The 23,897-nt window shown below is 44.5% G+C and overlaps 1 protein-coding gene across 4 annotated transcripts in view; it reads right to left on the bottom strand.

Annotated features, from left to right (window-relative positions):
* Nucleotides 1-19,610, bottom strand: part of ST6GAL1 (ST6 beta-galactoside alpha-2,6-sialyltransferase 1) — a 115,937-nt gene extending 96,327 nt beyond the window's left edge. For 2 of the 4 annotated variants that reach the window (XM_054700428.1, XM_037525262.2), the window contains exon 1: nucleotides 19,419-19,610. The gene's annotated coding sequence lies outside the window, so the exon portion shown is untranslated. Of the gene's footprint in view, nucleotides 1-17,887; nucleotides 19,229-19,418 lie in introns of those variants that run through there. The other 2 variants (XM_054700429.1, XM_054700430.1) reach the window with 2 other exon arrangements.
* Nucleotides 19,611-23,897: the final 4,287 nt, after the last annotated feature.

Genomic DNA, 23,897 nt, shown 5'->3' with positions numbered 1-23,897 from the left:
ACATCTAGATTCAGTTTCGCTACTTTGTCCCAAAGCCAAACCAGTCAGTTTTATTTAACTTCTTCCTTGAGTTCAAAGTTTGTTTTCCATTTTATCTCTTCCTGTCCTCACTCCTGCCAGTACCATCCCCCCTTATAGCCCCTGGCAGCTCCAAGGCTAGCCCCCTTTTTCCACCACCTGGTGTCAGATCCAGAAGCATCTTCTAAGGAAGGTAAATGAGAGCCTGCCTGGGTGTCATGCCTCCAGCAAGCCTTTCCTCTAGGTGCATGACATGTGAGGCACTGAACACAGACCAGAATCATGATTTAGAAAGCCCACCAAGAACGAAAGAAATGAGCCAAGAACATACACCCTGAGAATTTCCTGGTCCAGCAGCCTCAGATGATGCTGGTCAACTTAGCATCATCCATGTAGGACTTTTACTGAACTTTTGAGTTTTTTTGAGTCTCGGTTTTAAGTCAAAGAATGTGTTAACCTGCCACAGGTATAGGCCTCAGCACAGGTCCTTAGCTCATGTGAGTGATCTCTACCAGGCACACGGAACATTGAGGGAAAAGAAAACACTGTTAACTCTGGGTCCATTATTCCCCAGTATCTGAATGTGAACGATTGTTTTCATTGTGTTTGGATATGGAAACTAAATTAGCAAAGAGTTCTTTATTGATCCATGTACATAAGACATTTCAGAATCTGGCTCTCTACAAATGTGCTGATTCCGGCAGTCAGAGCAGAAGACACTGAGCCCCAAACACAATAAGAACTTCTGCTAAAATCAGAAAAGTTCCTGGGTTATTTCTGCCCGTCCCTCCCTTCCCAGAGTTTACATTCTTTCTAGAGGGTTCACCAGCGGGTCCAAGGGCCCAGACCCAACATCACAAAGCTCCTGTTCCAGATCGAAAGTTAGTCACAAATGTTTGTAAATTTTTTTATTTAATATTTTTAGCAACCACTAAACGTCAGGTATTTTATACACTAAATTATTCATTTATTCCTCACACAATCCTGGAAAGCAAGGGGCATTTTCTCCTTTTTTCAGATGAGAAACAGGGTTTATGTAAGCAGCCCAGGCACAAAGCTGGTAAGTGTCTTAACCAAAATCCACACACTGACTGCCACCCCAAGGCCTTTCTGGTATCTGGTGTCTCCAGTGTGTAGATACCACTAGGTCAGCTCCTTCAATAGAAGAACTAAAATTAAATATGAGTTGAACACTGAATACACTGGCACTGACAAAAAGAGAAATGGTATAAAAGTTTGTATTACCAGAAGAGAAAAGGGAAAGCCAGTATAGGTAAAAGTCTTCAGCAGGGGATGGTGAAGGAAAGAATTGAACTTTACGTGGGGAACTTAATGTACTATATGTAGATGTTGATTTATAATAATGCACACCTGAAGCTTTTCTAATTATATAATGTTGTTGCAGGGCAGGGAGAGGGCACCCCAGAATCCCCAAACCTGCCTGCTCTATATAGGTTCTGCCATCTGCCGCATCAAGATAAAACATACAGCCTTTAACGGAATGGAACTTTAATACAATTAGTGTGCAATACAGAAAAGACAAAGAATGTAGTTTTCAAATCAAGCACCCAAAGTTACCCATCCCTCGTGGGTAAAAGTCCAGCCAAACAGGATTGGCCCAAAGCAAGGCCCGAAAGCCTGCCCCAAGTCTAATGCACCTTTGGCGGGAACCATAAAGAAGGGTCAAAAACAGACAAGTCTGGAAGGAAAAGAGCAAAATCAAAACCAAGATAAAAGCTGCCATTGTTAACCTCCCCACACATCTTTCACCCATATCTTTTTCAGCCAGTTTCTTCACGTGTCTCTCGTCTCCACATGCCTCCTCCAGGTCTCCTTCTGGCTCTCCATCCTTCTTTCTTCCTTCCTCAGTCTCCTCTGCAGCTTCTTCTCCTCCCTACTCAGCTCTACCCTCCTTTGGGTGGGGCAAGGAACCTGGAACCTCCCCTTTTCCTGGGGACCACCTTGTTGGAATGTCACTTCAATTAAAAAAAAAAATTAGAGAGAACTAGAAAAGAGAAGTTCTTCTACCCTGGTGAGTACAAAAGCTATATACAAAATATACAAAGGACAAGTTGCCTGTCCATTTCTTTGACTATGTTATTAGTGTGTTCTCTAAAGTAAACAATCACCAAGCAGTCTGCCTGTCTTAGGTACCAATCTGCATCTACGGGGAGACAATCAGCCCTTTCTTTGATCAAAGTTGTACACGTACTTGATTTTCAAAGTCCAGTGGTACTGCAAGACTTACAGTGAAAAAAAACAGGGCCTGCCCCAACCCTCCCTACCTTTAATTTCCACTGCCCAAATGTAAGGACTTCGAATCCTCACATCTATTTCTAGAGTTGCACAGCATGTCTCAATACCATGCTCGCTTGGCTCCTTTATTTTCAGTTAGATATTAGCTATTCATTGACTTTCCACGATAGAAAATAAGGGTTCAATGCTCTTACCCTAAGCCCATATACTTCTGCTTCCCCCCACCTTCTCCTAATACAGTAACACCATTTTTTTCCTTCAATCAGCACTAGGAGTTACATTATTATGACCAGATAAAGTAGTGTTCACAGTGGAATTATGCAGCATGTGAGGGTGCATTCTTCTCACATACATCCCTTAGTTGTGATCTCTGGAATCCATTATTGCCTCTTTTGTTTGTTTGCTTAATTTAATATTCTATCTACCCATCACTAATTTAGCCCTCAACTATCCAACAATTCTCCTTTTCCTTTTTTAATTTCTTAAAGTTCTTCCATCTAGAGCCTCTACCCTCCCACTCCAGTCTGAACTGTTCTCTCGGCTTAAAGAAAGAACACATTTCTGCTGCTTAACGTACTCCTTAACGTTGGAATAATGTGTATGTAGCAGCTTCCTCAGAGTGGAAACAGAACAGGCAGATTATCTGTATGTGAACAACTATTATCCCACACTCACATTTGGTTAATAATTTGTTTAGAAGTAAATTCTCAGTTGGCAATTAATTCCTCTCAGAATTTTAAAGGTATAGCTCCATTTCCTTCTAGCCTCTAGAGTTGCCAGAGAGTCAGATTTCTATTCTTCTGTATATCAGATGTAGGGTTTCTCCCTTTGTCTACAACTATTCTTCTGGTTTTTTTTTATGTTGTTGTTTTATTTTGTTTCACAATGATGTGCTCTGGTGTGTATTTTTTTACATTGTAGAGCTGGTACAGCATAGAAAGCTTGATTTAATCAGGTTTAAATGAGAGACCCAGAAAGACCATAACATGCCTGGAGTTGGTAGGATTTCAGTAAATGAAAGATGTTATGTTTATTTTTATCACCAGCTAAGTGACATATACCATCTTTGTAGCAAATATAATTTTGTTTTTATCTCATCCATATGACTCACCCAATTTGTGTGTCTCATTGGACTTTAAAGTGTGAAAAGCTAACACTTGTGGAGCCATTTTTAAAATGGAGCAAGTCAGTTATTACAGAGAAATTGCATTACCCGTCTCCTTTGAACTAGGTCACAGAACTTTCACTGGGCCAAAGACCTTTGGAATGCACCATAAGAAGTATTTTTTAAGAAACTATCAACCGAGGCTCAGCAGACCTCTCCTGTCTCACCCACTGCTCCCTCAGCAGTGTATTTCAGTAGATTTGCCTGTTTTGCTCCCAGCTCTGTCTCTGGTGAATCCTCTCATACCCCTCACCCCACACGACCCTGCACCTCTGACACCTCTGCATAAATAAATAAAAATAAATCTTTAAAAAAAAACTATCCAAATCACGTAAACTGATGATTATGGGCTTGAAGTCTAGCAATAGAATCAGTTCCCTTTCCATCCTTCCAGAGAATCAGTAACCAAATTTTTATAGCCAAGAATAGTTTAAGATTGTTAACTTTTCTTCAATCACTTATCTCATTTTCCTCTTTTCCTCCCATAATATTCCCCATATTATTCTTTCTTGGAACACTCTCTAGTTTTTCTACCTGAATCTATATAGGCCGATTTGCGATTCTTCTATTCCAAATAAATACACACTTTGCCTTTTTAATTGCCCCTGAATTTTCAAGTTGACAGAAGTCATTTCCAAATGACTGAAACCACAAATGTATATCCTTGCACAGCAAGGTCTTGTCTGGCTCTTTTTATGTGTCTGGAGCATGCACATGGGTTGGCTGCACTTTCAGACAATTGCAGAAATCACAGGCTATACCCCTCCTATCCACTCTCTCTGCGTCCCAATTTGACAATGATAATTCTGTGCCAACATTTTGCAAAGTTTCCTCTATGCAGAACCTATATTTTAGTAGGTTCCACATGTGCAATTCCTGTCTAGGGATCTGATCAACTCCCTCTGGGGGTCCATCCTTGACCCTAGTCCTGAGCCTGGAGAGATCTCTGGAATGAGATCTTACCAGCCTCTCTCCCAATCAAGCCTGATTTGGTCCCTTTTCCATGTCCACCCAACTGCTGGAAAAAGACTGCAGACTCTATCCCTAGCCAAACTGCATGGGCTCAAATGCCAACAGCGGGGTCGCCCTGTAAGTCTGCGGCTGGGAGCCCTACTGACTGCTCCAATCACTCCCATGGGTAGATCAGATGCCAAATCCTGGTTGTCAACATTCTATCTGGTCCAGTTATTCTCCCCAGCCTCTATCCTAACTGCCAAGACCTCCTGTGGGGGTCTCACCTCTTATTCTATGGCCCCACCTTCCCCCAACCTCTCGCTCCTGCAGCAACTTGTGCAACTCCCATTTATCTGGGTCCCAATCATAGATGCCTGCTTTTCCTTCTAGACACAGGATCCTCCTAGGAGAGGCTGGATTTCATGCATCTTCATATCTATAGTGCCTAGCAAAGCGTCTGACCCATTAGGTGACCAACAAAGAAGAATAACTATTAACAAGTGCTGTGATATTAAGCATAGCCACCATTTATTGATCCCCAATTATGTGCTGACACTAAGTTAAGCATTTACACACATGCTGTGAATAATACAGATTACAGATCACAAACTGAGGCTCAGGGGGATTATGTTCCCAAATCCACACTGCTACAAAGTAGCACATCTGGAATTAAACTCAAGTCTGGCTTCAATGAGGGTGGATTTTTTCACCCAGTATAAGGGAAGGAGACCTTGCAGACAGCGACAGGGGAAGGCAGTGCATTGTCTCCCAGCCCTCCCCCTGTGAGTCACCTGGACGGGCTGGGAGACAAGGGTAGGAGTCTCCAGGTGCAGAAGCATTACCCAGGGAGGCACTTTTTGCGACCACCTCCTCCCTACCTGTCCTTTCCTCTCTCCCAAATTTATAGGCCAGAATAAGATGTTCATTGTGTAGAACAAAAAAAGGAATACCACAAGCCCTGTGGCAGGAAGCATCTTCTGGGGATTTATTCCTAACGCTATCATTAACCACCCCCGGCTCAGGCCCTGGGCCAGCATCCTTCCAGCTCGTAAAACTGACAAAGATAATCCGTGCAGTCTGCTTAGATAAGTGATGATTCAGCCTATTGTCAGAGTTCCCTCACAGCCTGCCTCCCTCTGTCACCTGGGACAAACTCTTCTGACCCTGGTTCCAACAAGATAAGAAGAATAGCCAGGTCCCCAGTCTGACTCCCTGCCAGAGAACATTCCCTATTTCATCTTGCCACTGGTCTCTTTGCAAGGCCAGGCTGACAGGTAAGAAAACAGACTGCCCAATGGCTGGCTGTGACCTGGCCTTGGTGGACAGACATGGAGCACCAGGAAGGGTGAATCATTCCATGCGTCCTCCTAAGGACTGGGTGCCACGGTGGATGCAAACTGTGCAGTGAACCCAATCAGTATCCCTACCTTCCAGAAGGCCATTGCCTAACATAGCTAACTTCATATGACATAAGAAGTACAGGGTAAGAGCTAAAAGATCCACTCCTGGGTGCCAGGAGTCTGAAGGGTCCATCCTGGGCTGAGGCAGGCTGGAGCTGCAGCTGAACTAAAAGGCTTATCTAAGTATAACAGAGGGACTAGGAACGGATGCCTCAAGCAGCAAGTAGTAGCTAGGTCCTAAAACCACCACCACCATCCCACACAGGCACACAATGCAGGGCTTTTGAACCCCCAGTAACACTCTAGGCCCCATCCCAGAACCTAGAACAATTCTAGTCCATCTTGGAGAACTGCAAGCTGTCTCCGGTCACATCTGCTCAGGCTGAGCTCTGGCTGACAGCCCACCTTGAAGTGTTATATACGAGCCCAGTTCCTCTGAGGTCAGAGCTCCAGTACTCCTGGAGAGCAAAGACTACCCCAGAGTCTCCTGACAGCTCCCATCCTCCAGTCCCTTTTCTAGATCATGAGCCTCTACCACACAGATGGGGCAGGGGCCTGCTCACCTGGCAGTCCAGATATTCCTTCCTGCAGTCTGATTTGTCTGGAACACCCTCCTCTGCCCCAGGTAACTCTCCAAACTGTTGCCTGTCATCTGACTCACCTCTGACCCCGAATTTCCCAGCAACCAGGAAGGGAGACAGGAGCATTCTCTCTATGGGCAGTGGGGAGCCTCCCTCGCTTCTCCCTCACTGCTACCTCCCACCTACTTCCCACCTGAGCCCCTTGCTGGCTCTCCAAGCTAAGCGAGCACAGCTTTTTGCCTATTGACCAAGTTGTTTGTTGTGAGCCTTCAGGAGCCTTCGGGAGCATGTCCCTGACTGGGTATTTTTATAGACACCTGTGGGTGCTGCACCAGATGTCTAAATTCTCAGAAGAGCAAGAGGGTGTGTCAGCAATAACAAACCCTTCTGTGTGGTTCTTTTATACTTTCTCGTCTTTTCATATCTATGATCTAATCTGAACATAAAAAACAAATTTGAGCGTAGGCAGCCCTACAGGCAGCCTTTTATAGACCAGGAAATTAGGGTTAGGGTTAAGTAGCTTGGGGGCACACGGATGCTGGATGGCAATCTGGACCACAATTTTTGGGCTTTCATATTTACTTAAAAGATACCTATAAAATTTACATATAAAATATATTTATATGGCTTAGGCCTGTATGTATGGAAATAGATGAAATATATTTACATATAAAATATTTTTAGATTTACTGGTATTTCTGCATTTTATGTTTCACAAAGGTGACTCATTCTGGACTCAGTACACTATAAACCATAGCCCAGTAGAAAAACCATGGATTTTCAATTGCAGACAGTTCAGAGGACTCAAGGCACAGTTTCATCACTGTGCGACTTGGGACAGATAAATGCTTCCTCATCTGCATGGTAGGGATGATTCTGTCCACTCCATTGTTAGGCCCAGAAGTGTCTGTGTGCTGTACCTACTATGTGCTGTGGGTAGTCAATGAACAGTAGGTATTCTTTCATTCATCCCTTGTTTGCCAACCACAGCAGATTAGTCAGGGTTACCCAGACACGCAATATACTTTCACTCCTCCATGCTCTTGTTCCCACTGGCCCCTAGGCTAGGAATGGCCTTTCTCCTGTTTGCAACCTGTCAGAACTTCTCACCCTTCAATATCCAGTTCAAACTCCATCTCTTCTATGAAGGTCCTCTGGGCCCCAACACCCAATTATTCATCTGATTTGCAAAGTGTTTTGTTTAGAGTTTGGGATTCACATAACTGACTCATCAATTTCCCCATGAAAAGACAATGCTTTATGCATCTATTTGTATCTTCCACTCCACTCTCCATGCACTGAGCACTAAAATTTAGTCATGCCCTTTAGAATAGCCTTTGTGGTTGTAATCAAATGATACCAGTAGATTATATTTTTAAAAAGCAATCAACACACAAAATTATACAGAGCTAAAAATTGCTCAGAATCCCTCCACCCAGAAAAAAAAAATAGGTAAATATTCTTCTTTGCATGTCTCTACATTTACACATGGACAGAAGTGTGAAGGATAGAAGGATACATGAGAGAAGGACGGATGGAACTTTTTAATAAAAATAGCTATTTTGATTTTTAATTTCTACTTTAGTGAGGTTTAGTTTAGTTTACAAAAATGTAAAGTAAAAGCTAAACTTTCAATACTTGTTTTTCCACCAAAATAGATAATTATTTTTAAAGATTTATTTATTTATGCATACAAGAACTGGGATACAGGCCAGAGATGTGGGGGATGAGAGGATTCACCAGAGACAGAGTGGGGAACAGAACAGGCAGACTGACGAAATACACTGCTGAGGGGAGCAGCGGGGGAGTCAGGAGAGGTCTGCTGCATCATCAGGGTAGTTCCCTGGGCGGGGATTGAACTCACACTGCAGTGGCTGCGGAGAGCTTTGGAGAGCTTCACAGGTTCTGTCTTAACCCCTTGCGCCACCAGGGAGGCCCCAAAATAGAAAATTTTTAAAGATGTCTCCACATTTAGAGAAAAAGAGCCATCACCTTAATATCTTATTAAGACAGTGTAAGGAAGGGAAAGCTAGCACATACTTGTTCTCCCACTTCCGCCTTCCATTTCCCTTACACTCTTCCTACTTTGTCATATTCTTGGCCTCTTGCCCACCCTTGATTAGCTTTTCTCTATTTGAGTGAACCGTGGGCTCATCAAATGACCTTTGACCACACATTCCTAATTGCTTTTGAGTAGCCTTCTTCATCATCAAGTTGGTTTTCCCTAGAAGAGTCTACATGTGCTCTCCTCCCTTGAATGTATGGGAATGACTTCCTGCCTTAGGCGTGTAGAGTGATTTAACTAAGTATAAAATTCATCAATCATACCGCTTTGTCCTCAGAACTCTATAAATATCTCTTCTCCATGTTCTCAAATATTTCTTCTATGACAGATGAAGTCTAAGGCCAACAGGACTTTTCCCCTGTGGCAGGGATTAATTGCTCCCAATATCTATTTTCCTCATCTTCCTTTCATTAATAGAAGACCTTTCTCAAAACGGACTTTTAAGAGGACAGAAGGCAACTCAGCTGGAGACCTTCCAGCCTTTTTGCAGCCAGGTGTGCCCATGACTATACTTTGGTGAAGGGCATATGAGAAGGGCTACATGCCTTCACAGACACCCTTCTGAAGGATCATCTTTGTACCACCTTTACATCTATGATTAAATTTCAGCATCAGCACATACTGCAATTTCCCTCAATATTTTCCTCTCTCTTTACTAATTTTTAGTGGATTCTGTTCAATTCCCTTATTAATTTTTTCTGTAGTGATGTTGTTTGTATCAATCTTTCCCTTAGTCCTAGAATTTCCCTTTATATTTTATGCTGCAGTTTTATCATCTTGTCATTGAGCTCTTGATTGATTAGCTTTCAACAAACTTTATTTTGAAGCAATGAATGAATGAATACCCTACTGCCTCTCCAACACAAGAGCCAACTCTAGTCCAGGAATTATCTTGGGGGATGGGAAGAATAGGCCAAAGATATCCAATCTGACATGGAGCAAAACAGAACAATTTCATGTTTGATGTTACAATTTCATGGGGGCTACTTCCCCATCCCTACTCATCCTTAAAGGGATAGCCCAGGACCTACCTGTTTCAGACACTCCCAACCCACACTGGCTGCCCCACTCCAGACCCAAAGGGCTTCACTGAACTAAAGGATTCACAGGTAATGCCTCAACAATTAAATGAGCCTCAAACCTTTGAGAAAAGGGAGGAATCTTCTCCCTTGTCACCTGTGGGTTGGTAGTAGTCCAGATTTCTGGACTACTGGTTTTCTTAATGAAAATGAGGGTAAAAGCAAGAACCATGACTCAGAAGTGGTCTTCAACCCAGATGCACTAATCCCAATTTAACTCCAAGTTGGAAAACACTATAAGGCAGACAGAGAAGAGGATTCTACAAGGGTGTTACCCTTGAAAGATTAATAGCGAGAGAACAAAAACTTAAGCCAGCAAAACAGACCATCCCTGCCTGCCCCCGCGGGCCCTGGTACAGAGGCTGAGCAGGCCTACATTCAAGTCCAAGCACCTCAACTCACTCACTCACTGTCTGACTTTGAACAAGTCGATGAACCTCCCTCAGTACTTGTTTCCTCACATATTAAATTGAGATAATAATAGTATATGCCACATGGGGAGATTGTGAAATTTTTATTATATAACGCATGTAATGGTTCTAGCCTCATCCCCCACCACTTCCTGCCTTATGTGCTCTCCCCAAGACCATCAATCTGCCAGTGCACACTCATGGCACCACTCTTCTATTGGTACCTTTGTTCCTGCAGCCTCTTCTCCTTCGAATGTTCTTCCTCCAGAAGCCAGTAACTAATCCCCTCTCAGCCCCTGGTGAGGTGTCTATTGCCTCCTCCAGAAACTTTCCCAAAGTCATATACCTCCTTCCCAATCTCCGTGCCCACCCAAATCATAATATTGATTATACTTTATTGTACTTAGTATCTGCATATCCACCACCAGCTAAGCTCCTGAAGGAACACAACTCTAAGAATTGAGTTTATATTCCCAAAACAAGCATTAAACCTGGGCTATGGGAAGCACTCATGCTTGTTGAATGAATGAACAAAGCAAGTACTCTGAGAAAAGAGAAATAGATGATACTGGACGTCTGTCTGCCACTAACTTCTGGCTCTGCTAGTTACACTGAACACACGTGCCCATATCTACATATATTCTTAACATAATATTCCTAATACCAAATGCAATGCTTAGCACATAATATCACTCAATAAATATTTGATGTGCAAATAAATGTTGAATAAACTTTATAAGAGAAGAAATTGTTTAAGCGCCTAAAAGCACAGCTGCAAGATAAACCCTTAATGCCAATATTGGGTTTCACTTTCAAACCAAGAGGCATTTAAGATAGCTGTGCTGTGGCACCCACCAATCTCTGGCCATACTCACTGCCAGCCAGTGTTTTTATTCCCAGTCAAAAATCAGATCATGAATAGATAGACCTGATAGATTTAAGGGACAAGTCAAAAGAAGGAAAAGAAGAGGAGGTGGACGAATAGGGGGAGAAGGAGGAGGAGAAAAGGCAGGCAGGCAGGCAGGCAAATCAGTTTTTATGCAAAAAATGCTTACCAACAAAAGAATGAGTAAATGTGTGCTGGACCCAAATGTTATGCTCTTCACACATGACTATCCGTGAATCCTTTCATCTAGATGTTCTCAGGAGAAAGGTAGGAAGCTCCCATCAGCCTCTCTAAGGAGAAGGTCAGCCAAGCCCCCAATTAAACACAAGAGCTAAGCGTATCTCTGATCCAAAGGACTGGGAATTATCAGCAGTGGCACACTACATGGAGGTACTGCAATGCCAGCTTCACTGTGGGCAGCACTGAATCTTTGGGTAAGTCTCCACACTTCTCTGCAGCTCAGTATTTCATCCACAGGATGGAGTGGATGCCAACACACTAAATGTTTCCCTGAGAACTGGATGAGAGAACACTCACAGTGCCCAATCAGGGTCAGGCACACCGCAAAAGCCCAAAAGATGGTAAATTCTGCCACATTGCCTTCACCAAGCAGCTAATATTTAAGTCCAAGAGGGTCTTCCTCTTTCTTCCTGCCATAAAGGAAGGGGTGGGCATTAAGCATGATGGATACTGTCCATTCTAGCTCAAAGGACTTCCGAGAAGCTGCAAAGGATATTTCTAAGTGACGTCTCAGCACTGTGCCAGGGAAACCAGGAGATGGATGCAAATTTAGAAATATCGTAATGAAAAAAAATTCTACAATCATCCTCTTGGGACATGTAGTTCTTTTTTTGTTGCCAGATTTCCCGGTCATTTAAAGCGTATGTGATCTATTTATTCCTGTGGAAATAATTTATGAATATAAAGTCAACAGGGTTGAAGTCGGGAGACAACAAGAGGGCTGCCAAGGTCCAAGGAAAATAATATTTGCATCTCCTTTGAAATCTTCCACTTTATTCCACATTTTTAGAGCAGGCGAAAACTGCCCCAGTTATGTTGTCAATTATTTGTCCCACCCCTTCAGTCCTGTTTTACATCTTTCTGCTTCTTGCCTGCTAAGGCCCCTAAAATCGGAAGGGGCCTTAGCAGGCATTAAGGTCCAACTCTCTGCAAAGCGGGAATATGCTGATGGCAGAGAAGTTCACTTGCAACTTTCGCTCGGTTACTCCCATGACAGGGGCATGGCTGCCTTGTACTCAGCTTGTTCCATGCTGGGGCAGCACTGTCAAGAAGACTCTTTCTTATCTGCCATCCTGAAGCTCCTCCTTCACCCCATACTGATCCTTCTTTGCACAGCAGACACTCAATGTGACTCTTATCTTCCGCATGAAGAAAATGCCTCTTATTTTTAATCTCCTGCAGGCTGAGAGCCCCAGTTTCCACATTTATTCCATCTCCAATATGGTGACCCAAACGTCTGTCTTCCAAGTAGCCCATTCTGAGCATGCTTCATTTTATCATGATCTGTATCAGACCCAGGAAAACATAACACTCCAGATGGGGCTGAAGAACAGACAGCATAGAGTAGAACTGGCACATTCCCTCCTCCGGAGCCTGAGATTTAACACTCCTCTCATGCATTTATCTCTCCTCCTTCCCTATCATTCAAATTCTAATGCTCCCACTACATCCCTACAGGCCCTAGGATCAGAAACTAACTTGGAAGTGCTAGAAACCATACAAAGAGGAGAAGGAAGTGATGACACAACTAATTTTTCACTTGAAGTCGAGGGCACCCAACCAGAAAGGCCAGCTCCAAAAATAACCTTCCACCCAAACATCCAGCTTCCCAATATATCTTCCCAGGCCTTTTAACCCAGCTGGCCCTCAACGTCCCTACACCCATTCTCCCATCCTTTCCAGAGCTTGATGGCTGACTTCATTTAACCACTGACATTTACAACCATTGTTCCGTATGTCCAAGGCCTAAATACGCTTACAAATCTATGTTTACGGAAATAGATAAATGTCTACCAAGAGAAAACTAGTTATATAAACATATCCATAATATGGAATGGGATGCAGTTATGAAAAAAGGTTAGGTATACACTGATATGTAGAGTAAAATGAAAAGGGCAAGTTTGTAAAGTGGTAGTTAAATTGTAATTCATTTACTGAGGTTTGAAAGTGAATTTACCAGAACAATAAATATATACATAAACACATACAAAAGGGACTGGAAGGACCCAGACAAACTGCAAACAGTGGTCACTTTGGAGAGAAATGGGATGGGTGGTAGGAGAAAGAAGGGTGTTAATTTTTAATCCTATTTGAATGTCCTAAAAGAAAACAGATTTCATTTATTATTTGTCTGAAGAAGTCCTCTGACCTTATGTATCTCTTTGCCATCTGCTATCAGAGCTGGCCAGGGCCAACATAGCTGGGAGTTGAGTTCCAAAGTAGGCAGGCCCAGGGTCATCATGTGACAGCCAGAAACAAGTCACAGTACAGGCCCTGACCTAACGGGAGTCCCGGAGGAATAAAAAGAGAGTTCCAATCTAAATACTAAATCGGATTAACTTTTCCCTTTTATTTGAGTCAAAAATTCCTACTTGAGTACAAGAGCAAGTTGAAGAAACCAAGACTCATGGGAATTAGAGGGGAGGAGGAAACCATATCTTCTCAAAGGGGAAATACAGACAGGGCCGCTTCCTTGCCCTCACCCATACATTGGAAGGGTCTAGTGACAGGGGAGATGGGACAGTCTGGCAAGCATCTGTGAGCTCAGACCACATCCTTAGATTGCGGGCCTGACATCAATACTCCCTGGCACATCTGGGTACAGACTGTGCCCTTAATTCCCATGGAAACACTGCTTCTCAGGAGGGAAGGCTGCTGGAGTCCGCTCTGGGTCCACACACTGAGCTGTGTGGGCTGTCGCGTGGATTACCTCATTTCACACTTGCCAAATTTTTATGAATGTGCTCAAAGAAATTCAGAAATCATTTCCCAAAAGTATACAACTGGTGGAGCCCTTATACAAAATCAAAGTCTCCTGACTCTAAATTTAGTGTTCCTCTACCTTGTCTCTTTGGGACACAGCAGGAAAGCTGATCTGAGCAATAAAACTCAAGTTCTCAGATTGGTGTGAAAAGTGTTTTCTCTCTCTCTCTCTCTCTCTCTCTCACACACACACACACACACACACACACACACACACACTCACACACAAAGCCATAATAATGACAGCAAAGACTCCAAGAACAGCACAATAGGATGCTCAAATATACATCATGTGACTCAGTGAAATATTTATGTCTGGGATGATAAGATGTCTGGGACGTGCTTTGAAATGACCTGGGGTGGAGGGTGAGGTTATAGATCAACCACAGTTTTGACAATCATTGGAGATAAGTGACTGTACATGGAGTGCAGTACACCACTCTTTCGACTTCAGTAGGTTCTGAAATTTAACATAATAAAAACTTTCTTATAATGCAATAATGCAATGTGCAACTGATCATTTCTCTCTCAATCCATTACCTGGCAGGAGGTTCCATTTTAATTAACTTACTGCTTTCCTTAGCACAGAAAGTCACACAACAGCCTATTATCATGGTCAAAAAAATTATTAGGACCAAAAGTTTCTGCCACTTCTGAAAATTCCAATTATAACAATAATAGCCCTCCCTTAGGAGTGTTTTCTGTATATCTAGTCCTATACTGGGCCCTTCACCTGTGATTTCATTTAATCCACAGTTGCCCATTGAGGTCAGTCAGTACTAATATGCCCATGTTACAGAGATGAAAAGTGAAACTTAGTAACTTAAGTACCCAGATAAGTAGTCTACATAGTGGATAAATGGTGAAAAAGAAGTTGAATCCTGAATTATCTATGCTTTTAATTACTATTATTCCTACAACAGGTAATACTTAAGTATTTTAGACTTATTGGTAACTGGGACTAAGCCCGTGAAGGTTTTTAAATGATCATACCAGTAATTTCAACTTCAGGATTCTGTTCTATGGAAATAATCAGGAATACAGACAGCGATTTATTCACAAATGTAAATCACAATGTCAACTGCAATAGGGAAAAATTAGAAGACGTCTGACCATCCAAAAGTGGCCCTCATCCAGGAAGCCTTCCTGGCTCCAGTCCTAGATGGAATCCTCCTGTGACCCCACAGCATCCTGCACTAGTCTCTCCTCACCTTTGCCTTCCGCACTGCATGGTGGACTTCTTATAAGCTAAGATCTGCTTATACATATCTTTGCTGTAGAGTGGGCATGCAAATATTTGAATACCAAATTAATAAATGGCCCCAGAGTTCCTTACTTAACACATATGGGAACTGAAAACCAGACTATTGAAGTGTGGCAGTCACAAGGACAGGCCAGAACCCATGCATCATATGTATATATGATAAAATTAAAATGCTTGTGGCAGGGGTAGGAAAGAGAAGGGAAGCAGGAGGCACATTCCTCTACAGGCCCTCAGTGAAATGAACATTAAAGTCACCAGAACCAATGGCACATGTGACCTTGAAGATGCAGAGCAGCTGATAGGTCATAAATGAAAAGACACAGTTTGCATGTGGATATGGACCATGACATGTATATCTGACAATGTTAAGCAAGAAAAGCAAGAGATAACTGCCCATACATTATATTCTCAACCATGTAGAGAAAATAAATTCATTTTTTAAAAAACAGAAGGAAAACTGCCAAATATTAACAGCGGTTACTTGAGTTGGGAACTTTGAGTCGGAAACATTTTCTTGTGATTCTTTGTACTTTTTTGTGTTTCTCACATTGTATTCAATGCATGTGCTTCATTTTTCTAAGAACAATAAATAAAATTTGAATTGCCAAATTTATTATAAAGGTAAACCCCACCCTTCTAGCATTAACTCAGAAAACCACTTCCATATTTGAATGTAATAAAGGGCATTGCTTACTGTGTTACTCTTACATATACGCCTATAAAAAGTACATCCATTGCAATCAGCCATCAGAGTACATGAATACCACCAAGAAAAATACATGTGTCCCCAATTCAGTTCTCATTGAACAAGTCACTGATCAAGTTCTGACCAAATGTTCAGGACTCTGATGTTCCGGAAGATCACTGTGAATTTCATCAATGGCATATTCCTGTCATTTCTTAAATGCAACCACATCCTCCCATTTAGGAGAGTCACTTCTGTCTTTGAAGAGTCCCTCTTCCACTCTCAGTTACCACCTACTTGTGGCCTAACTCATGAAGAAAAGGGGACCACACCCAACCCCCCAGAGGTCCATATTGAGATACATTAGATCTGTTTTTGAGAGCTTCTGAGGGCAGTTTCTAAGGAGAGATCCAAAAGCACTCTGAGCCAGTCTTGTGTGTCACACACACCTCGCAGCCAAGCACAGGACCACTGCCCTCCAGGTCCTCCTGTTTGTCAGTAAACATGGAACGAATGGATAACTGGAGCACACTCACTTGGGAATGAAAATTCTGGTTTTGGTTGTTTTTTTTGTTTTTTTTTTTTCCTTTTTACTCTGTTTATTTACCTTAGAGTTACAAGCACTTCACAACCACCCAAAGGCTCCCTTAACAGTTTGGCAGGCATTCCTCCCACTTCACACTAGCTAAGGGTCTCCTAAGCACAGAACTTACTCAATGGTGTTATTCTCCCACCTTCATTTTCTACCACTTTAAAAACTGGTAAGCACCCAAGCCTGCCAAGCAGTCTGAGCAGCAGAAAGCATGTGTCACATGGCTGGATACCCACAATTCCTGGAGAAAGGGACATGTTCTTCATATAGCATTATACAACGTGCGCACAGCCTGCTGACTCTAAAGAAACACAGAAAAGAGGAGGGATGACCCAAGTCTGCTTCCCTGACTCTACAGCCTGAGCATCTTCCAGGACACTTTAGCAGCCTGTGCAGAGACGGGACCAGAGGGACTCATTGTACACAAAAAGAAACTGGAGCCCCAGGTGTTAGCTAGTATGAAGAGCAATGTGGAGTTTTCACTGCCTTTTGCTTTACGATTATACTCCACACAGCTCCTCACTGGGAAGCACGAGACAAGGGTTACATGAAAGTGAACCATTTAGTAAACACTAAAGATCCCCAACGATCCCTGTTCCAGTCCTCACCATATCTACCATTGGGATCCATGGCTTTACTTAATAACTGAAACCTATTTAAATCCTTAAGGAATTCATTCTCTGACTTACAGGATATTGTTATAACAACCATCATAACTTTGACTTTACTCTGGGGTACCGACAGCAACCCATTTGATGCAACAGTTTCCCTTTTGCGCAAAAAGAGCCACTGAAAGCAGACATCTAGCTGAGCCTCCTTAGGCAACTAATATCTCCTCTCTGGCCTTAGTTCTTCCATCTGGAAAGTAAACAGGTCTGTCCAGATGATTACTGAAGTTCCTTACAAGGTAAGCATCCTGATGCGAAAACTATTCTCAAGTGTCAAGTGGAATTACCAAGAAAATGAAACACCCTGGAAACCCTAAGAACAGAAACAAGTGTAGCTGGGAAACAACAGGGCCAGGCAAAACAGCACTTCAGCTTTGAGGAAATCTAGATGCCACGTGGTTTGTTTCCCCCCCCCCCCACCATTTCCTCTGCCACATACAAAAATAAGCGGCTACTTCTGTGAGCCGCTCATAAATTTTTTTTAATTGAATAAAATCATTGAAAACAATGCATTGTTCTCCCACAAGAGGTTCAGGAGTAGCCCGCTATGAGACACTTTCTCCCCAGTGGAGCTGATGTCAACAGTCCGTGCTTATGCCCAAACAAAGGCCTCCTGGCACAGGGATGAGAGAGAAAACATCTAAAGTCTCCACAGTTGGCCCTACTCCAACCTGAGGGGAAGGGGCAGCCAGGAGAGAAAAATAAGTAAGCTTATGAGAAGAGTAAGTTAGAATTACTAAGTTTCTCTTTTTGCAAAAGAATCAAAAAAAGGGGTAATGACAGGGTGCAATCTTCAATCAGAATTACTCTTTGTTCAAGTTGATTTTGCCTAAGGCCCCTGTTAAGGAATCCAAGGCTTACCTTTATTGTTTGGAGAGACCCAAACTCAGGTTCTCGCTAGCTCTCTTGCTGATTTCACTCTATTTAAACTTGAACAAGTGGTTGAAGTCTCCACGCCTCCATTTGTTGCTTGTGAAGTAAGAGGGTTCCTGGAAGCTCTCTAGACTCCCAGTAACAGTGTGGTGGGGCTGGAGGAGGTCCAGTGTTTCCCAGGGACAGGTTAATCTCAAACAGTACCAGCCAAGGAGACCGCAGCCACACCGCTCTACAAGCACACTCCGGCAGCAGTGCCTGGGTGCCTGCGCACACCGCCCACCCCCACAACCTCAAGGCTTGCCCCTGCGCCAGCATCACTATCTAGGAGTCCAATTCTGAACAGGTCTGATTAGCTAACATCTGCAAAGCGGAGCTGAACACACGTAAGCAGAGAAAAAGCAAAACAAACAAGAGCCCTCTCAAGACTTCGGAATGTCTCTCATATTAACTCGAACAGAAATGAAAATAAGTGTTTCTGCCTAGAACAAGAGACCTCGGCTGGCCTTGCTTGTGAAAATACCTACCAAGCCAAAAGGGACCAAGCTGGTCAAGGGACCAGACTGGTTAAGCGGTTCAATCTACAAACCAAAAGCCAAACGCAACCCGAGACCGCGCGGGGCGCAGTTTTAATTGGACGGTTCTCTCTGCAAGCTGGGGAGGCGCTCGCGACCTCCCCACAGAGGCAGTGGCTGGAGTGCAGGGACAAAGGTGCGCTAAGCACCGTATATCTTTTTGGAGAGAGGCCTATTGACTCTTAATTCAACCCCCAGCGCTAAGAAACCTCCGTGAGGTGCAAGTAAGGGATTGTTCCAATCCCACCAAGCAATGCACCACCGCCGGGGACAGACTCTCAGTCTGGGGAAATCTTTTTTGTAGCGTCCGTTTCTCGTTTCGTTATTCGCTTTCAAACCTAGCAGTTTGGGCTTCAGTCCAAGTGGTACCTTTCACATGTCTCTGCCGTCCTACTTCAGCAAGTGACACCCCCAGCGTGGATCCCTCCCCCGCGGCTGAGACAAAGGCAGGGTTCCGCAGGGCGGCTCCTACCCGCTGGCGGTGCGCGCCAGATCCCAGAGCAGGGCGCACGTGCGTTTGTTGTGGTGTCTGTGCCCCCACCCCTGCCTGGGGCCTCAGTTTCCCAGTCTGGACACTCAGCAGCCAGGATCTGAAGAAATCCGAACTCTGCAAGGTGCCCACCCCCCAAGAAAAAAAAACTATGTTGCGGAGAAAGCGGGGTTCCCGGGGGGAGGGGGTGCGCGCGCACGTGGGTTTGTTGTGGGTCCCCAGGGCCAAACAACCCCGGAGAAGCCAGGGCGGGCCTTCGGCCCTTGTAAATTCAGACAGTCCAAGCAAAAAGTGGCAGGCCCCCTCAGCGAAGGCTGCTGAGGCGGCGCTGGACACCGATTCCCTGCGCCATGAGCGCGCCGCGGGCCCGGCTGCTCCGCTCCCCTCCCGCTCCCCTTCATCACTCCTCCCGGGGGACCCCAGCCGAGCCACGGTCCACCGCACCCCTACTCACTCGCGATCTGGCCGCGGAGGCTGCGGTTGCTCCGCCCGCTGCGCGCCCCAGCCGGCCAGCAGCCGGCTCCCTTTGTTAGCGCTGGGCAGTGCCCCAGGCGTCTTCCCCAGCCCGGCAGGGCCCAGGACTCCCCTCCCCCAGGTGCCTTCCGACTCCGCGCTCCGAGGCGCAGGAGAGCCCGGGAGCTGGGAGCCCCACGTGGGATTACGGGAAGGAGGGTCTGCTATATGGGAACTGGGGGACAGGGGATGACGGGTGGAGGGGAGAAGATCGCTGCGGAGGGCCGGGGTGGGGGGTAGCGAGTCGTCCCCGTTATGCAAATAGTCGGGAAGACCCCGATGCGCCGGACCACGCTTCGCCTCCAAACCCGCCCGGCCCGCAGGGGGTAGCTAGTGCACGGGCCTCAGGATTAGGGGTGACTGGTTAGGGCACCTCGAGATGCTGCACCCTGTTTCCCGCCGAAGGAGAGGAGACCCAGGAACAAGAGGGAGGGGCAATGTTGTGGGACTAGGATCCCCAAGTGCTAGCGGTTGGAGGGTGAACCCAGCACTCTGGGGCGGGCCTTTTGTCCACACAAATGGAAATTGTAAATTCTGACTCTGCTAGAGAGAGGCAGGGAGGTGAGACCCTGAGCCAGTCACTTAACCTCCCTGAAGCCTCAAATTCTTCTGAGGTAGGATATGAAACCACAAAATCTATTTCACTGGGTTTGGCATGAACCTGCCAACATAGGACGTGGTACATACCAGATGCTCTCAAAGGGCCTATAGAAAAGGAAAGGGTTGGGCCTCCCTCGTGGCGCGAGGGGCTAAGATGCAACCTATGAAGCAATCTGCAGCCACTGCAGCATGAGTTCAATCCCCGGCCAGGGAGATAACCACATGGCACAGCAGACCTCTCCTGTCTCACCCACTGCTCCCCTCAGCAGTATATTACAGTCAGTCTGCCTGTTCTGTTCCCCACTCTGTCTCTGGTGAATCTTCTCACCGCCAGCACCTCTGGCCTGTACCCCCTTTCTTGTATGCATAAATAAATAAATCTTAAAAAAATAAAAACAACAGAAGGGAAGGGCTTTGAACGAAATCCTGCTCAGCGAAACTTCTACCCCAAGCTGTCTGTGGGTGGTGATGGAAATGAGTTGCCTCCCTTCACTGGGGTTGATCTGGTGCTGAGGGGGGAAGGCAAGAGGAAACTGCTTCTTGAGCAAGATGACCACATACCAGCCATTCCTGGTTGTCCCTGAGGACACTTAACCCAAGTCAGAAAACTGCCCTATTGGAGGGCTGGCATCCCTTAGACCACCACTCAAGCAGAGGCAATAATTATCTCCCAAATGTCTTTTGAGTGCCCTCCTGGCATCTGGCGCTGGGCTTGGAGGGGAAAGGATGTGGTGGCAAGCGGAAGGAACTGGAAAACAGGAAAGGTATTCGGGTCCCCTCAGAAGGTAAAATTCCAGCATATTGCCAATGCTTGAAGTCCCTGCCACTCCCCACCACCATGGGAAAGGGGGGATGACATCCTTATTCCAACACCCTTCTAACCACTGCTTCCTTTCCCAGATCCTAAACCCTTTCTGCTGGCCCTTCCTAGCTGCCGGGGAAGCATTTTGCTCTGTAGAAAAAGCACCAGCTGGAGAGGGCGGCAAGCCTAATGAACTCACTTCTCCGTGACCAACTAACTGTTCATTCTTGTATGATTCCTCAACCTCTCGGACTTCCCTTTTCTCCTCTGTAACAGGGGTAGTGTTGTTGTCAGGATTGTGTGAAATGATCTCTATGTAGAAGGTGCTCATAACAATAAACTATGAGTGAATGAGTGGGAGCAGACAAAACTGAAAAGACGATTTCTAGGATGATGGTATGTTGAAGATTTTAGTCTTTACTCTGAGAAAGTTGGAAGCTATTAAAAAATTTTGTAGGGCCTTCCTGGTGACACAAGAGGTTAAGCAATGCACTGTGAAGCTATCCACAGACTCTGCAGCACGAGTTCGATTTCATTGAAAACTTTAATAATGGCCTTCCTCCACATCACTTTTGTGTCAACACTGCTTAGGAACCAAGACAACACAGGAAACACTCTTTTAGATGTCTAGTCTCTGCTCCAGAACTCCAGTCAAATTATAAGGAGCTACCCACATAGCACAGGGAGCTAACCACATGGCGCAGCTGACCTCTTCTCTCTCACCTGCTGCTCCCCTCATCAGTGTATTTCAGTAGATCTGCCTGTTCTGCTCCCCACTCTGTCTCTGGTGAATCCTCTCACCCCTTGCACCTCTGGCCTGCACCCCAGTTCTTGTATGTATAAATAAATAAATTTAAAAAAAAATTTGTAGAGGGGCATGACAATATCTTTATGTTTTATTCTGATTTCTCTGTCAGTGTGCTGGAAAATAGATGGCAGGAGCAGAGGCTGCAAGCACAAAGAACAGAGACCAGCTTGGAAGCTGACATCCTTGGAGACATAATAGTTGTGGCAATGATGAAGGGAATGAAAAAAAAAAAAGGATATCTAAATAATAGCTACCATTTGGAGAGCAAAAGCACTTTCCTTATTATATTGTCTCTCATATATCTTAAGATATTGCTTCTCACCTGCCATAAGATAGGTGATAGTCTCAGCCCCACTATATGGATGACAAAGTTGAAATCACCTAGGTAATAGAAAAGTCAGAATCTGAGTCTTCTTCCATATTTCATTGAAAACCTTAATAATGGCCTTCCTCTACATCACTTTTGTGTCAACACTGCTTAGGAACCAAGAACAACACAGGAAACACTCTTTTAGATGGATGTCTGGTCTCTGCTCCAGAACTCCAGTCAAATTATAGAGAAAAGAAGGGCAAAGATTCACTCTGGATTCCTAGCTTGCAGAACTGAGGTGACATGTTGAACCCAAGAAGTCCCTGGTTTTCTGAAGCAGATGAGTGAGCAAGCAGGCACAAGCTTTGTCAAAATCCAGAATGGGTAGAGCCCTATGCTATTCTCTTTTCAAAGTTTCTTCCTCCACGTTGTTATCTCCTCAGCTGTGTCCTTCTAATCTCTAAGTGAAAGGCAGGAAGCTAGACCATGGGGGACTGTGCTGTCCTCCCTCTTTTATCTCTGAGCCTTCCCCACCCAATGTCTCTGGGGCACCTATTTTAATAGGTTGTTTTCCACAGAAGTATAGATACTTGCTGTTCTTTTGGATACCACCATAGCCTACTCCCCACCTCATCCATACCCCCATCACCTCAGCCTTTGCCTGTGGATGATATTTTAGGTAATGCCTGTCCTGGTCATTAGGGGAAATGACTGGCCCCACAATCCTTAGTACAGCAATCAGTGGTCTGGTGGCTCCATAGTCCTCAAAATAAGGTGTGGCATGATGTGATCAGGATAGGTCAGAGAAATGGGCCAAGCATAGGGACACAGGTGTAGGGCTGCACATCATCCTATCAACTTCAGTGTCCAGCCTTTTCTAGACTCATGTGAAATGCAAGGAGAAACCAAATCTCCATTCTCAAGTCACTTATATTTTAGCAAACTATCTCTTGGTTCATAATAATAATTATCATTTTTGAATAGCTACAGTATGCAAGAAATGAATGTTCTCACTTCATCCTTACATGGAGGTAAGGGATATCATTCTAGAACCCTAGTGTGCCTAAGTTATCTTGAGCTATTCTTCTTGTTCTTACCTTAAGATCAATCTTAGCCTGAGATTAATGCATGGGCAGGGAAGAAGAGGTAAGGGGATGACCACAAATTTCACTCCAAGAACATGAAAAAGTGAAAGAAGTCTTTAGTGATGGCTTCTCACAGAGAAAATGGTATATACCAAACAGCGTAAGGTAAGATTTTCCAGATACTGTTTACAGATCCCTGTCTCCAAAATTCTACCCCATAAGCCAATCCTGACAGTCACCCTCCTACATTTCTATACCTCCCACCATGACATTCTTCACCCTCTTGTGAGGCTCCTTCAACTCCCTCCCCCTCCCAGATCCTTGCCTCTGAATCTATTCACTAATTAAATTCTCATAGACAAAATTAGCCTCCCCCCTTCACCATAATTCCAAAAAGTGTAAGAAAGAAAATGGAAGCTATGAATAAAGTCACATAATTATAGATCTTTACATTTATAAGTGGTTTACCTATGCATTATCCCACTAGAGCCCTCTTCAGACTCAGAGTAACTGGTATGAGATATGACTCATATCATCATTTGAAGATATGACTCTTCATCATCATCTACAGATGAGAAACCTGAGATTCAGAAGGAACTGAGTTGCTTAAGTTCCCTTAGTGAGTGTTGAACTGTGCCTTGAAACCAATGGCTCTTTCCTTCATACCACACCTGGCCCCCAGCTAACAAAAGTTGGACAAGCTCATCAAACTGTCAGTGATACTTCACAGGCTTCAGGGGCTAAAAATGCTGCCCTATTGCCTTGGGGCACGCCTCATAAGCTATGCCCGCAAGACCAGATGCAATGGCAGGAAA

This window comes from Talpa occidentalis, unplaced genomic scaffold (genome assembly GCF_014898055.3).
Source record: "Talpa occidentalis isolate TD23 unplaced genomic scaffold, MPIMG_talOcc4v2.1 talOcc4.4, whole genome shotgun sequence".
NCBI classification, from domain to species: domain Eukaryota; kingdom Metazoa; phylum Chordata; class Mammalia; order Eulipotyphla; family Talpidae; genus Talpa; species Talpa occidentalis.
The sequence above is the reverse complement of the archived record's forward strand: the minus strand, read 5'-3'. Positions and strand labels throughout refer to the sequence as shown.